Raw genomic sequence first — 14,952 nt, 5'->3', positions numbered from 1 at the left:
TGATATTATTAATTGCACATTCAGATATTAACCATTTTTGAGTAAGAGACAGAGCTTTTCTCAATTTTATTGCAACCTGTGAACCATTTTTGAGTAAGAGACAGAGCTTTTCTCAATTTTATTGCAACATGTGAATATGACTCGTTGTTCTTTCAAAAAATAACAATAAAATTCTTACAAATAATAATCTGATTCCTTAAAATGTTATAATTTCACTGAAGTTTTTGAGAACTTCTTTGTCAATAAATTTTAAATTGAAAAGATCATGTTATCTTTATTGATAAGTTGTGATTTCTTATTCAATTCTTGTGATTATTTGAATAAAAGTTGTGATTCTTTAAACAAAAATTGTGAATAAGGTTTGTTATTTTGAGAATTTATTTTTGAATAATAAAAATTACATTTGATAAATTATTATTTTTTCTACAATTCTTGCAATTCACATAACAAAAGTGTTATTTCTTAAGTTATGATTTCTTATTTAACTTTTACTAATTGCAGAACAAAAATTGTGAATGGGACTTATTATTTTCAGTAAGGGTAAAATAATCTTTTTACTTTAAAATTTATTAACAAAGAGGCCTTTAGGGACTTCATTGAAATTATACATCTCAAGAGAACAAACTGTTATTTATATAATTTAGAAAGATTTTATTGTCATTTTTTTATTTTTTTTTCCCACAAAAAAAAAAAAGATCCTTGGGCCTGACTAAGTAACCCATGAATGCAATGTAGCTATTTATCGAAGAAGCTGTTGATGTTTCCATTTCTTTTATGGAAATCCATTGTTGGAAATTTGGGGGAAGCAGAGTCTAGTAGTTCTATTTATAGCTTACAAAATAAAATGGAATAAGAAAGGGGATGAATTATGAAATAAAATGAATTTATTAGATGTAAAATATCATGTATCTCTAGATAAAAATTTATCATCATGAAAAAAAAAAGCTGATTGACGTCGAGAAATGATTATAATTAGGTTATAATAAATATTGCAAGCCCCGATTTTCCGGTAATGAAATTGGACTCCTTTAATTTTCTAGAGTTACTGTCAAATGGAGCCAAATAAATTGAAGATTTAGGGATCTTGACCTCATTGTTTTCATCTCAAAGTAGTTTGGGGTTTGTTGTTTCATCAATGAAAGGCGTTCAATTTTCTTCTTCTTGATTAAATTGTTAACAAATCTTAATTTGAATGCTGGGTTGACGAAATTTAAACCGATTATGTTTCTTTTGCTATACAAAATTTACACAGTCGAATATGAATGGCTTGTCTCATTGCTAAAGCATGAAATTAAATGATGAAATATATGAACTTGTGAAGTTTGGCTTTTAAGCGTTTTGCCAACAAACTAGTACATACTTTTTAAAAGAGAAATACATTTTCATTATTTCGAGTAGTTATAGGTACTTGATGTTTGCATAATTATATTAGAATGAATAATGGATAATGATGATTTAAACTATCCAAAAGGAAGTGGGAAGGCATCGACCAATTGTAAAGATAATGATATAAAGATCTTTAGTGGAAATCTACGTTCTCCCAACATCTTCAAATAAAATAAATTTAATTGCCCAGAAGTCATTATTATGGGTTCAGTCTCAACAAATTTAATTGCAGTGCCATTACCGTTAATATTGCAGTAGTGGCAGAATTTTGTGGCATGATGTAAGCAACAGTTGTGATGCTTCCAACTTCACCAAACTTCAGAAAGCAAAATTCAGAGGATTAAAATCCAAAATCAAGGGACCCATAAGGGTTTGATTAAGACCCCACAAAGAAGTTGTGTTTTTCCCTTGTTGACTAATTTGTTTCTACAAATGATAACAAAAAAAAAATACTTAGCTTCTGGCAAAAAATTTTCCCAATTTATTTTGTTAGTATACAAGTTTATTGATTTATCACTGTGGTGGGAGTTTTTTTTTTAATGTGGCCAAATATGGCAAACAAAAACCGAACACGCACATAGTTATTTCTAAAAAAAATTGTGACATCAGTCATCCAGTTCGGTACCTTGTAGGCCTAAATGCTGACATTAGCTGTCTAGTCCAACTTTAGCAGTATTGGACCTTGGATGACATCATCCGTCTAGCCATCTGTGTAGAAAATCAAATGCCCAAGAGATTATCTTCCCAGCCTTCTTCCTCTGGGGTTATTTAGATGCCTGCAAGGCAGAGTTTCAGCAATCTAGCCTCTCAAACAAGCTACAATCTAGTGCTTTATGCAAACCACCACCAAATGTTGCTAAGGAATCTGGCTTTAAAGCACCTAAATGCTTTAAATGCCAAGGATTTGGCCATATTATTGTGAATTGTCCTACCTGGGGAGTCGTCACCATTAGGGAAGGGCAAGTGTATGAAGCACCTAAAAAAGATGAGGAGGAGACTTAAGTTGTATAGAACTGATTTATTATATAATGAAGAGGTTATGCCTACATATTAGGGCGAAGCATTAATGATTAGACAAAATCTACATACAACTATAGTTAAGGAAGAATCATGGCTATGATGCAACATTTTTTACACTCATTGCACAGTCCAAGGAAATGTAAGGTATGACTAAATAATGGTGGAGAAATTGAATTTGTTAACGCACGACCATCCACATCGTTACAAGCTTCACTAACTTAATAAGGGGATGAGGTAAAATTTTATAAACAATGCCTCATTACATTGGGAACAAGTATTGTGATGAGGTTTTGTGCGATGTTGTTCTTATAGATGCGTGCCACCTTCTTTTGGGGAGACCATGGCAATATGATTGACATACTATGCATAATGTCCGTGCAACACCTATTCTTTCATGAAGGATGGTGTCAAGTTCACATTAGCGCCTCTACTACCCAGTAAGATTAGCCAATCTTCGAGGGAATCTAAGCCATTAGGGACTTTGATTATCAAAGAGGAGTTCAAGGTGACAAAATTCAAAGTCCAAATGATAAGTCTCATTCTAGTGCTTGAGGTAAACGATGAGTCTACCAATCCGCCGGAGTCATGCCTTTATTGTCTGAATTTCTATATGTGATATCTAATGAGATACCACCAAGGTTGCCACCCATGAGAGACATATAGTATGCCATTGACTTTGTTTTAAGAGTAGTCATTCCTAATAAGCTTGCTTACAAGATGAGTCCTCAGGAACATGTCAAAGTCCAATGGTAAGTTGAATAGCTATTGAAAAAAAGGTTGGTTTGAGAAAGTGTCAGCCCTTATACTGTACCTATTCTTCTAGTACTTAAGAAGGTTAGGAGTTGGAGAATGTGCATTTATCACCAAGCTATAAACAAGATCACTATCAAGTATTAGTTTTTAATACCCTAGCTTGATGATATATTATACCAATTGCATGATGCCACTACCTTTTTCAAAATGGACCTTGGTCGTGGATACCACCAAATTAGAATTTGGCCAGGAGATGAGTAGAAGATTGCTTTCAAGACCAGAGATGGCTTGTATGAGTGGAATGTGATGTCTTTTGGGTTGACAAATGCCCCTAGCAGATTTATGTGCCTGATGAATCAGGTATTGAGACCCTTTATTGGAAAATTTGTTGTTGTTTACTTTGATAACATTCTTATTTACAGTAAGAGTCAGGAAAACACTTAGAGCACTTAAGGCAAGCCTTACAAGCCTTGTGAGAATAGAAGCTTTATGCTAATCTTAGGAAGTACACTTTTCTCACCAATGAAGTTGTGTTCTTAGGTTACATCATTACTACAAAGGGTGTTTGAGTTGAACCAAGCAAAGTTATAGCCATTGATAGCTGATCAATTTCAAGATCTATTCAGAAAGTTCAAAGCTTCTACGTATTAGTTTCTTCCTACAAGAGGTTCATCCGTAATTTTAGCTTTATTATTACACCACTTACAGATGGCACCAAAGGACATAAATTTTAGTGGATAGAGCCAGCTCAGAAAAGTTTGAGGAGCTTAAGGAGAAGTTGATCAAAGCTCCTGTCTTAGCCCTTCCTAATTTTGACCAAGTGTTTGAAGTTAGTTGTGATGCTTTCAACACCAACATTGGTGCCATCTTAAGCCAGGAGGGCCATCCCATTATCTTTTTTAGTGAGAAGCTCAATGATGCTAAGTTTAGGTATTCTACCTATGACAAAGAACTTTATGTCATTGTTCGAGCTCTCTAACATTAGAGTCACTATCTCCTAAATAAAAAGTTTATACTCTTTTCTGATCATGAGGCTCTAAAGCATTTGAATTCTCAGTAGAAGATTAGTCGCAAGCATGCCTGTTGGAGTAAACTCTTATAGTCTTATCCATTCCTTATTAAGCATAAGGTTAGAACTTTAAACTCTATAGCTAATGCTTTTAGCCCTCGACATGTGTTGCTCACAATAATGTAGGCTAAAGTTATTGGGTTTGAACTTGTCAAAGAGCTATATTAGGATGATCTTAATTTTTGTATGTTGTGGGAAGCAATTGTAAATCAATCTTTCTGTTAGTTTTATAGACATAATGAGTTTTTATTCTGAGGCAAATCTTATGCATTCCACAGGGTTCTTTGAGAGAGGCCATAATTTGGGAAGCTTACTAGCTGGTCATTTTGGTAGAGACAAAATAGTTGATTTAGTTAAGAAGAATTTTTATTGGTTGAGGCTTGAATGAGATGTTAACCGGCATATGCAACGATGTAGAATATGTCATTTGGCTAAAGTCAAGAGTCAAAATACAAGACTATACATGCCATTGGTATTTCCAGAAGCACTACGGGAAGATGTGAACATGGATTTTGTCCTTCATTTACCACAAACTTAGAGGTAGCATAGTAGTCGTGGATTGATTTTCAAAGATGGCCTACTTAATCCCATGCCAAAAGACAAATGATGTTGTTTATGTAGTAGATCTGTTCTTTAAAGAGATTGTATATCTCCATGGCATTCCCAAGACTATCACTTTTGATCATGATGTTAAGTTTTTCATTCACTTTTAGCGAATGTTATGGAAGAAGATGGGGACTAAGCTCTAATTTAGCAAAGCTAGTCATCCTTAAACGGATGATCAAACAGAAGAAGCTATCGACAGAGTTCTTGGCAATCTTCTTCATAATTTTGTGCGAAAGAACTTGAAGCAATGGGACCTTATTCTATCTCAAGTTGAATTTGCCTATAATAATTCTGTCAACCAAGCAATTGGAAAGTGCCCATTTGAAGTTGTTTATGGCACTCGTCCCCTTAGTCTACTAGATTTGACCCTTTCACTTGATAAGCAGCAATATAGCAATATAGTTTGATGTAGATCAAAGGGCAAAGGAAGTCAAAAAGTTGTATGACCAAGTTTCGTGAAAGAATTCATAAGCAAATTCCAAACTCAAGTCATAGTGAGACAAACACTGGAAGCAACAAATCTTTAGTATGGGAGATTTGGTTTAGATATATTTGAGGAAAGGGCATTTTCCTAAACAACCCAATGCTGATGCCAACTTTGACTCAAGGGCGAGTTCTGTCTAATTCGAGGAGGCTGAAAAGAATAACAACAGTGCAGTAATGGAAGAAACATACATATGTTGTAACACCACCCTTAACACAAATAAAATGCATTTGTAACCCTTTATAACCTGCCATTTATTTCCCTATTTTCAGTTTAAGACTTATAGCAGTAAAAATAGGATCTTGTTTTCCTTGTACTAGCATTTTAGATTAAAGAAATAACCAAAGTAACTTTTTTCCCATTCAGTTTCTATACCACTATCTAATAACAAATAGGATTAGAGATAAGAGAAATTAAAGACCAAAGAAGATTGAAAAATACTATGTCTATTACTATTATGAATAGTACAATATATATAGGGAGGAAGAGACAACCTAATCATGACCACAACAATATCATATCAAATAATATCTTTTAATAATGGCATAGTAAATAGTAAAATATTCTTAGAATATTCTAGAGAACATACTCACTCAAACTCAAGATGGTTAAAAGAAAGTAACTTGAGTTTGTCTACCAGAAATTGAAAATGGCGAGAACGGAAAGACTTCATAAACAAGTCTATTAGTTGACACTTGGTTTGAATTAGAACAAGTCGGATGGTGCCCTAAACAACATACTGTCGAGTAAAGTGATTGTCCCGATTAGTTCAAAGTTTTTAATAAATTTGGATAAACTATACTTTTTATTTTAAGAATATGAGAAAAATAGCCATCATTATTATTATAAAATAAAATCATTTAATTATGAGTAAAATAATATTTTTTAAAAAATTATTTTTTCTTAATTTTTTATATTGTTTAACCCCTACATATAAGGGGTATTTACTTTAATTTATTCTTAATTTTTAACTAGTTTGGGATGATAACCAAATAATTATCCAAGAATATTAGTCTATTTATTATCTTATCTAGTAGTAGAGCCTGTAACTCGTACATACCCGAATTTTATTTTTAAAATTATTTTAATTTTTTACTTTAAAATTAATTATCTTATTTTATAAAAAATATAAAATATATTTTTGGGTATGCAAATGATTTATAGGACTCAAAACTTTTTTTTAAAAAAAATTGGGTCTTAAAATATAAAAATTAATATTAAAATATATTTGAATATTATTTTGAGAATCTCATTGATTAAAAAAAAATAACAAAAAATTAATATTTTAAAAAAATAACTATAATAATATACTCAAACATATGTATTTAGTATAAAATGTCATAAACTTAAATAATTAATTAATATTTTTTATATTATATATTTTTTAAAAAATTTATTTTTTATTCAAGTATTTAGGCTAAGTCTGAACTCGACCAAGTTTGGTCTGAATTTTTCTTAAACCTATTCGGGACCCGAATAGGCCCAAACGTTAAAAAATATTATTTTTTTGGTTCGGTTCTAAATTTTTCGGGCGAGCGAGTTCGGACTGACTCATTAGATTTGGCCCAAATTACTAGTTCTATTTATGGTGGAAAAATATTTTTTTAAAATAAAAAATGTAAGACATTGTTAACAAAAGATAGCTTGAAGAATCCCGACTCAGCTATCCTTATGTGCAAGATATGTCAATCAAAATAATTTGTTATCCATGCTCTGCTATTAGTCGCCAACTCATGTTATTATCTAATGATTTTTAAATTTTAAAATTGTTTTCAAAGAACATAATCAAACAGGTTTTTTATCTTATTTTGTTTTGAAAAATAATTTTTAAACAATTGATTTATAAAATAGTTTTTAAAAACAAAAAGTGGGAATACAAATTCAGTTTTGTAAATAGATATTTTCAATACTAGCAAAACTAATCAATTCAATTTTTTTAAAATAAATATTGATAGATTCTTTTATATTAAGTCTTCGCTCCTCTGCTGCAGCTTCAAGATCAAGGCCTCAAGATCAGCGAGTCGGAACAAACCACCATTCTCTCCCAAAGCAAGGTTATTTTTTTTTATAAAATAAATAATGTTTCCTGTTCCATATCTTGTTATCTTAAATGTCTAGTTCTTCCGACTTAGTTTCTATTTTTTTAAAAAAAAGTTAGTGTGTTTCAGGTCAAATTAGATATGAGCATTTTACTCTATTTTCGAAAAAATTAATTAAAAAAACTTGATCCTCTAAATTAAAATTTTTAAATTTTCGAATTTTAATTTCAACTAGATTTTGGCCCACTGGACATGAGACGATGTTGTATGAGATCATGTGTTCATCCATTTAAATTTTATGTACAATGTAAAAATGATTGCTAAATTTTAAGAGAATGATTTTCTCTTTGCTCTATTCTAATTCCATCTTACTTTTAAATTTTTTTTAGTTAACTTGTATTGATTTACAATACGATTTTTTTTCATAAAAAAATTGAACCAGTTTATATGTAACCAACAATTGGTAATTGTGGTGTTCCTAAATAGATTGGTTAAAAAAACTTGATTCTCTTAATTGAAATTTTTAAATTTTGGAATTTTAATTTCAACTGTCATTACCATTCAAAGTCATGGTGATATCTATCTCCGCTGCAAGGAGGACTAAACCACAACCACCATTCATGCTTCATAATAACCTTCCGTTTCACACTATTTTTTTTTTTTAAGGAAACATGAATTAGTTAAGGAAGGACTGCAAGTGTCTAGTTTCTCTGACTTAGTTTATGAATGAATTCAGTATTTACTCAAAACAAATATGGAACTTTTATTCCGTAATATTTCCAAAAGTTAGTTAAAAACTTGATTCTTAATTGAATTTTTTAAATATTAGAATTTTAATCTCATATGTCGTTACCGTTCTAAAAGTTATTTTGGTTAGAGGTTTCCACATTTTGAAAGGACTTTTGGTAGATTGGAAAAATGGAGTATAAAATTTTAATAAAAAGAAAGCAAGATTAATTGAGTATGTGAGATGTAGGATGGGTTTCAACAAGGAAGGAGCACATGGTAAGTGAGAGGAGGGACGTAGCGTACCTACGTTTTTTTGACCAAAGGTAACGTACCTACGTTGAAGAAAGAGATAAAAATATTTTCATTTACTTGAAACTTAAAATTGCATTTGCCTCCTTTTAAAATTGCAATTACGTCATAAAAAAATAAGTTGCCCCATATTATTTTTAAAATTATTAAACATATATATTAAAAAATATTTATTTTTATATTATTATAAAAATAAATTTATGATACAGGTGAAACCAATATATATTTTTGAACTTCTCATATAATTTATTTATATATTATTTTAACTATATTTAGAATCATATTTTTAAAAAATATTAATATTTTTTTTAGTATAAAATATTTTTCCCTCTAATAAATTTTTCTGGGTCTGATTAGAGGTACCTTTTGGATTATTAAATTGAGCTGGATTTCTTTAGCTAGATTTTTGGGTCTGGTGATTACTGTTGTACTTACAGTAATCACATGGTAAATGAAATTTTTCTGGGTCTAATTAGAGGTACCTTTTGGATTATTAAATTGAGCTGGATTTCTTTAGCTGGATTTTTGGGTCTGGTGATTACTGTTGTACTTACAGTAATCACATGGTAAATGAAATTCATGCTATATTTTTTATAAATCATTTTGTATAAAAAAAAAATTTAATGCTCTCTCTGATAGTGATTATGAATCATTTAGTTCAAGAGATGCCATTGTGGAGGGTGTTATGGATGCTCTGAAAGATCCCACAAATAACATGATCGGTATCTTAAGGCAAGGTGGTGTTGGCAAAACCACTTTAGCTAAAGCAGTTGGAAGGAAAGCCATAACACAAAAGCTGTTTGATGTGGTGGTTATGGCATGTATAACAATCACTCCTGATGTAAGAAAGATTCAACAAGAAATTGCAGACATGTTGGGCTTGAGTTTTAATGACCAGAGTGGGATTGGAAGACTAGGCCATTTGCTATAAAGGTTAAAGAAGGAGAAAGGGAGAGTTTTTGGTAATCCTTGATGATCTTTGGGCAGGACTTGACCTCAACATGTTGGGAATTCCATCTAATGATGATGCTATCAGCCAGGTGATAATCAAAGATATGCATGATTCTGGTCAAAGTATGCTAAAAACAGAAAAGCGTCCTGGCGGTTTTAAAAGGTGTAAGATTTTGCTAACATCTCAAATCAAAGAGGTATTGTTAAGGCAATGGATGTGAAGGAAAGCTCAATCTTCTCTGTCAAAGTCTTGGAAGAAAAGGATGCGGAAAAATTGTTCAACAAGGTAGCAAGAATAGTTGATGGAGATTTTGATGAGTTAGAATCATTATTAGCTAAAATTGCCAATAAGTATGCAAAGTTGCCAGTGGCATTAGTAACAATTGGAAAGGCTTTAAAGAATAATAAAACAATATGTTTGGGAGAATGCATTATAGCAAATAGAAAAGCAAGAATTGGCTAGAGTGCTAAAGCCAGTGGAGATTTGTATAAGGTTAAGTTACAATAATTTGAAAAGAGAAGAGCTCAAGTCTATTTTCTTACTTTACGCTCAAATGGGTGAGGATCCATTGATAATGGATTTGGTAAAATATTGCATTGGTTTAAGCATATTTCAAGGAGTTAATACAATAAAAGAAGCTCAAGATAGAACAAATATGGTGATCGGTGAGTTAAAAGACTCTAGTTTGTTATTGAATGTTAGTTCTTCTGATCATGTCACCATGCATGATATGATCAATGATTCGGCTCTATTAATAGCCCCCAAGGAGAAAAATGCTTTTAGCCTAAGATACAGTAAAGTGGATGAGTGGCCTAATAATGATACATTTGAAAGGTACACCACTATCTCTTTACACCATTGTGATATCATTGATGATATTCTAGAATATATAAATTGCCCTAGACTCAAAGTCTTCCATCTTAATAGCAAAGAACCTTGCTTGAAAGTACCATACAAACTTTTTCACAGAATGGGTGAGTTGAGGGTACTAATATTGTCTAGTATTAACTCAATGATGCTTTTCACTATTTAAAAACTATCAAGGTCAAAATTTGTGCTCGATTGAAAAGTGTCTTCTCTTCTCACATGGTTACATTTCTCACAAATCTTGAGACAGTTGAAGTTTCTGAATGTGATTTTTTGGAGGATGTTGTTGTTGTGGAAAGAGAAGAGAATACTACTAACAACAATGCAAATGATGATAGCATTGCATTTCCTCAATTGTGCACTTTGATAATGCAATCCTTACCAGTATTGGCTTGTTTTTATGCTAATGACAAGATTGTTCCAAGATCTCAAATGGAAGCTACTGTTGTTTGTCATCCGCTCTTTAATACAAAGGTATATTCTATGAACTCTAAACAATTATATTTCTCTATACCTTTCTATGATTGCTTGTTAAATCATTTTTAGTTTATTGTGAAATCAAAGAAGTTGGCTTAGCTTTTAAAATCTTACTCTCTTGTGAATATGAAATTTACAATAAATTTTCTGTTAGTAGGTTTCACTTCCCAACCTAGAGAGCTTGGAGTTGTCTTCGATTGATGTCAAGGAGGTATGGGGTAACTTTCAAAATTTGACAAATTTGATTGTGAAGGACTATGGTAGCTTGAAATATTTAGTTTCATCATCAATGGCTAAGAGCTTGATGAAATTGCAAAGCCTTTTTATAAGTAGGTGTGATTTGATAATAGATATTCTTGCTACAGAAGACATCAACAAAAATGAAGCAAGCAAGGTATGCGGTTGCATTGGATTTGATTAGACATAAAATGAGGAATTATTTTCTTTTATAATTTTGATTAAATTATGATTAATTTTGTCTATGTATAGGAGTTTGATGTCTTTCCTTAATTGAAGAAAATTGAAATCACCAGTATGAAGAAGTTGAAGGCCTAGATTCCTTTCACTATTTAGAATCTATGATCATCAAAGATTGTGATAAACTTGTCATCATTTTCCCTCAATACATGGTAGGAAAGTTTCATAATCTTAGTAGCTTGGAGGTTATTGATTGTGAGTTGGTCAAAGAGATATTTAACCTTCAACTTGCACCTCAAATTAGAGGGAGGAATGAAATAAACTTGTGCAATCTTCAATTGGAAGATCTACCAGAATTGAAGCATGTATGGAACAGAGATCCTCAAGGAATTCTTAATTTAAAAAATTTGCAAGACGTTTCTTTGACGAGTTGCCCTAGCCTAGAAAATCTTTTCCCACTTTCTGTCGCCTACTGATCTTATAAAATTGGTGGGCATTCACATAAATGATTATATAGGGACAAAGGAAATTGTAACCAATGATGATGCATTAAATAAAAGCAACTTCATGTTTGGGTTTCCTAAGCTAACCCAGCTGGGATTGTTTGGTCTACCAAAACTCATAAGCTTCTACCAGAGAACACATAGTATAGATTTCCAAGTGTTGAGTAAATTGGGTCTGTATCATTGTAACAAGTTGGAAGCATTTGACAAGGAAATAGGAAATTTAGAATTGAAACCAATGCTCTCAGCTTTACTTGAGGTCTTCTTTAAAGACACTTGTGTCATTTTATTTGTTTTGAATCATGATTGCACAAAATTACAAATGTGTGAACTTAAGATTTTTCACAAAATGCTAGAACTTGATTACTTATTATAGCTTAAATGGCTGTCCTTTATAAATATCATGATTTAAAAATATGCAATTTAATGAACTTGAAGATTTTCTTCAAGCTAACTGAACCTTACTAGTTACTACAAGCACACTTGGTATGGCTTAAATAGTTGTCTTCTTCTAAAGTTCTCCTTTTCTTCTAATTTGACCTTTAGGTGTTATCCAACTTGGAAGTTCTAGTGTTGGGCCCAAAGGAAGGGAAGTGGTTGCAGGACTTTATTGGAAGTAATCTTGATCAAATGCGCAATATAAAACATCTTTGTCTTGATAAATTGAGTGATTTTGAAATTCTCTTTTAGTTTTCTCAAGAGAGTTCTAATTTAGAATCCTTACAATTATGGAATTCTACTATCAAAGAGGTGGTGGCTAATGGAAGCCTTATTTCACTTTAGAAATTTGGAACTATATTCCATCCTAAAGAATTGAGATTGTCAAATTCATATCTTCTACATAATATAAGCTTCAAAAATGACCCCATGTTTCAAAGGGTTAAGCGGCTATACATTTTTTATTGTGATCATTTGAGAAACTTATTGCCTTCCCCCATGTCATTCAAGTACTTGACATATCTAAAAGTTTGGAATTGTGGCAAATTAAAGAATTTAATGTCATTGTCTACTGCAAAATCCTTGGTGAAATTGACTGTATTGAAGGTTGCTGAATGTGAAATAATGGAGGAAATTGTCACGGTGGAAGGGAATGCAGAAGACACAAAAGAAAAGATTGTTTTTGGCAAATTGAAAATTTTAAAATTTGAGTCTCTAAGAGACCTCACAAGTTTCTACAATTCCAAGGATAAACTTGTCTTCGGGTTTCCATCCCTTGAAAAATTGATAGTGAGTGTTAGAGTAAAAAAGCTCAGATATGCTAAGCCCAATTACATTAGGCCCATTTCTTGTTTTCATTGTACAGATTGTTTCTATTTTTATCAATTTTCCTTATTCTAGAATATTCCTAGGGCTACGTGTATCTTTTTCTTCTCACATGTAGCACCGTTCACTCATTCTTGCATTATATTTATACTGCTATGAATGGTTCACTGTTATGTATCAAGAATATTCATCAATACTAGTGGTTGTTACCATGTCAATACTCTAACATGGTATCAGAGCCATGAAAATTATTATGGCTTCATTAGCCTCACATGACTCTGATAGCTCTAATGCTCCGTCTCAGCCACTATTAGTTTCTCCTTCTTTATTTTCTTCTTCTCCTTCTCATTTTATTTCTATCAAACTTACTCAGGAAAATTATGCTGTCTGGAAGGTGTAAATGGGGCCTCACTTAAACAGCCAGTAGCTATTTTCTCTTTTGGATGGCTCATATTCACCTCCTCCTGAGTTGACAACTTTTGGCTCCCCTAATCTTGAATATTTAAAATGGTTTCATTTGGATCAATTGGCTCTTTTAGTAATCATTTCTTCACTTTCTGAATCCTTGATTGGACAAGTTATTAAGCATAAGATAGCACATTCCATGTGGCTTGATCTTGAATGATTATTTACTCAAAGGAATCAAACTCATTTTCTTCATCTCCATAATCAGATTACTAACTTAAAAAAGGGCAGTGATTCCATTAATGATTACTTTAAACGTGCTATGCTCCTCTCTGAAGCTTTGAACACTGTTGGAAAACCTGTTGATGACACTGATTTTATTACATATTTGTTGAATGGTCTTGATTCTGATTATGACTCTATTGTTTCCTTTATAACCACACGAGCTCTTACTTTAACCCCTGAAGATGTGCTTAGCTATTTGCTTATGCAAGAAGCTCGTCTATCTAAAAACACTTCTGTTTCAATTGTTTTATCCAATATATCTATTAATTTTAATACTAGGCCTCAATCTATTAATACCTTCCCTCCACCAAATACTGGTTAGTACTTTAGGGGACGTGGCAGAGGTGGTCATACTAATCTTGGAGGTAAGGGTCGCTTTGGTTGCGGAGGTTGTGGTGGACGTTCCTCTTATTCTGACCTGTACTGTCATTTGTGTGAATGATATGGCCATACTGTGCACATGTGTTATCACAGATTTGATCACTCTTATCAAGCTCCACCTCCTCCTTCTCTTGTTGACGCTCATTACAACTATAGTACTGTTGCTCCCGATGATGCTTGGTATTTTGACATTGGAGCAACCAATCATATAACTAATGATCTCTCTAACCTCAACCTCCAGTTTGAACCATACAAAGGTCGTGACCAAGTCCATACCACTGATGGTTCCACTCTTCCCATAGCTCATCATAGAGCACACAAATTCTCTACTTCTTGTAATTTTTTCTTATCTGATTTACTTTATGTTCCTTCTTCTAACAAAAATCTTGTCTCTGTTTATCATTTCTATTATGACAATAATGTTTATTTTTAATTTTATCCTTCTCATTTTCTTATTAAGGACATGCGCACCAAGAAACTTCTCTTTCACGGGCTAATAAATAATTATCTCTACCCTTCTCGAATTGCTCCTACTGCTTGTCTTGGAGTTAAAGCATCTAAAGATCAATGGCATGCTAGACTTGGTCATCCAGCTTTTAGGACTGCTCAGCACATTTTAGTAAAATATTCTCTTCCTTACTCCACTTCTGCATTGTCTTCATCATGTTCTGCTTGTAATATATCTAAAAACCATGTACTGCCTCATCCCATTTCTTCTCATCATTCCCTTACCCCTTTGTTTCTTGTTTTTTCAGATACATGGGGTCCATCCCCTATTTTGTCTTCTAAAGGTTATCGATATTATGTTTCCTTTATTGATGACTTCACCAAATATACTTGGTTTTATCCACTTCGCTTAAAATCTGATGTTACCTTTGTTTTTCAATTATTCAAAACATAAGTTGAAAATCTTTTCCAGACTAAAATAAAATTTCTTCAAATAGATGGAGGTGGTGAATTTAAAGCCTTACATTCTATTCTTCAATCACATGGCATTATTCATTGCA

The 14,952-nt window shown here is 32.2% G+C and overlaps 1 non-coding gene across 1 annotated transcript; it reads left to right on the top strand.

The window, feature by feature from the left end:
* Positions 1–13,637: 13,637 nt before the first annotated feature.
* On the top strand, positions 13,638–13,739 carry LOC129289729 (small nucleolar RNA Z247). The gene has a single exon (XR_008588217.1). It is a non-coding gene; the product is annotated as a small nucleolar RNA Z247 (small nucleolar RNA).
* Positions 13,740–14,952: the final 1,213 nt, after the last annotated feature.

Source organism: Prosopis cineraria, unplaced genomic scaffold (genome assembly GCF_029017545.1).
Source record: "Prosopis cineraria cultivar Desert tree isolate PC_DT_omini unplaced genomic scaffold, ASM2901754v1 PC12, whole genome shotgun sequence".
NCBI classification, from domain to species: Eukaryota; Viridiplantae; Streptophyta; class Magnoliopsida; order Fabales; family Fabaceae; genus Prosopis; species Prosopis cineraria.
This window is presented reverse-complemented; position numbering and strand designations above follow the sequence as displayed.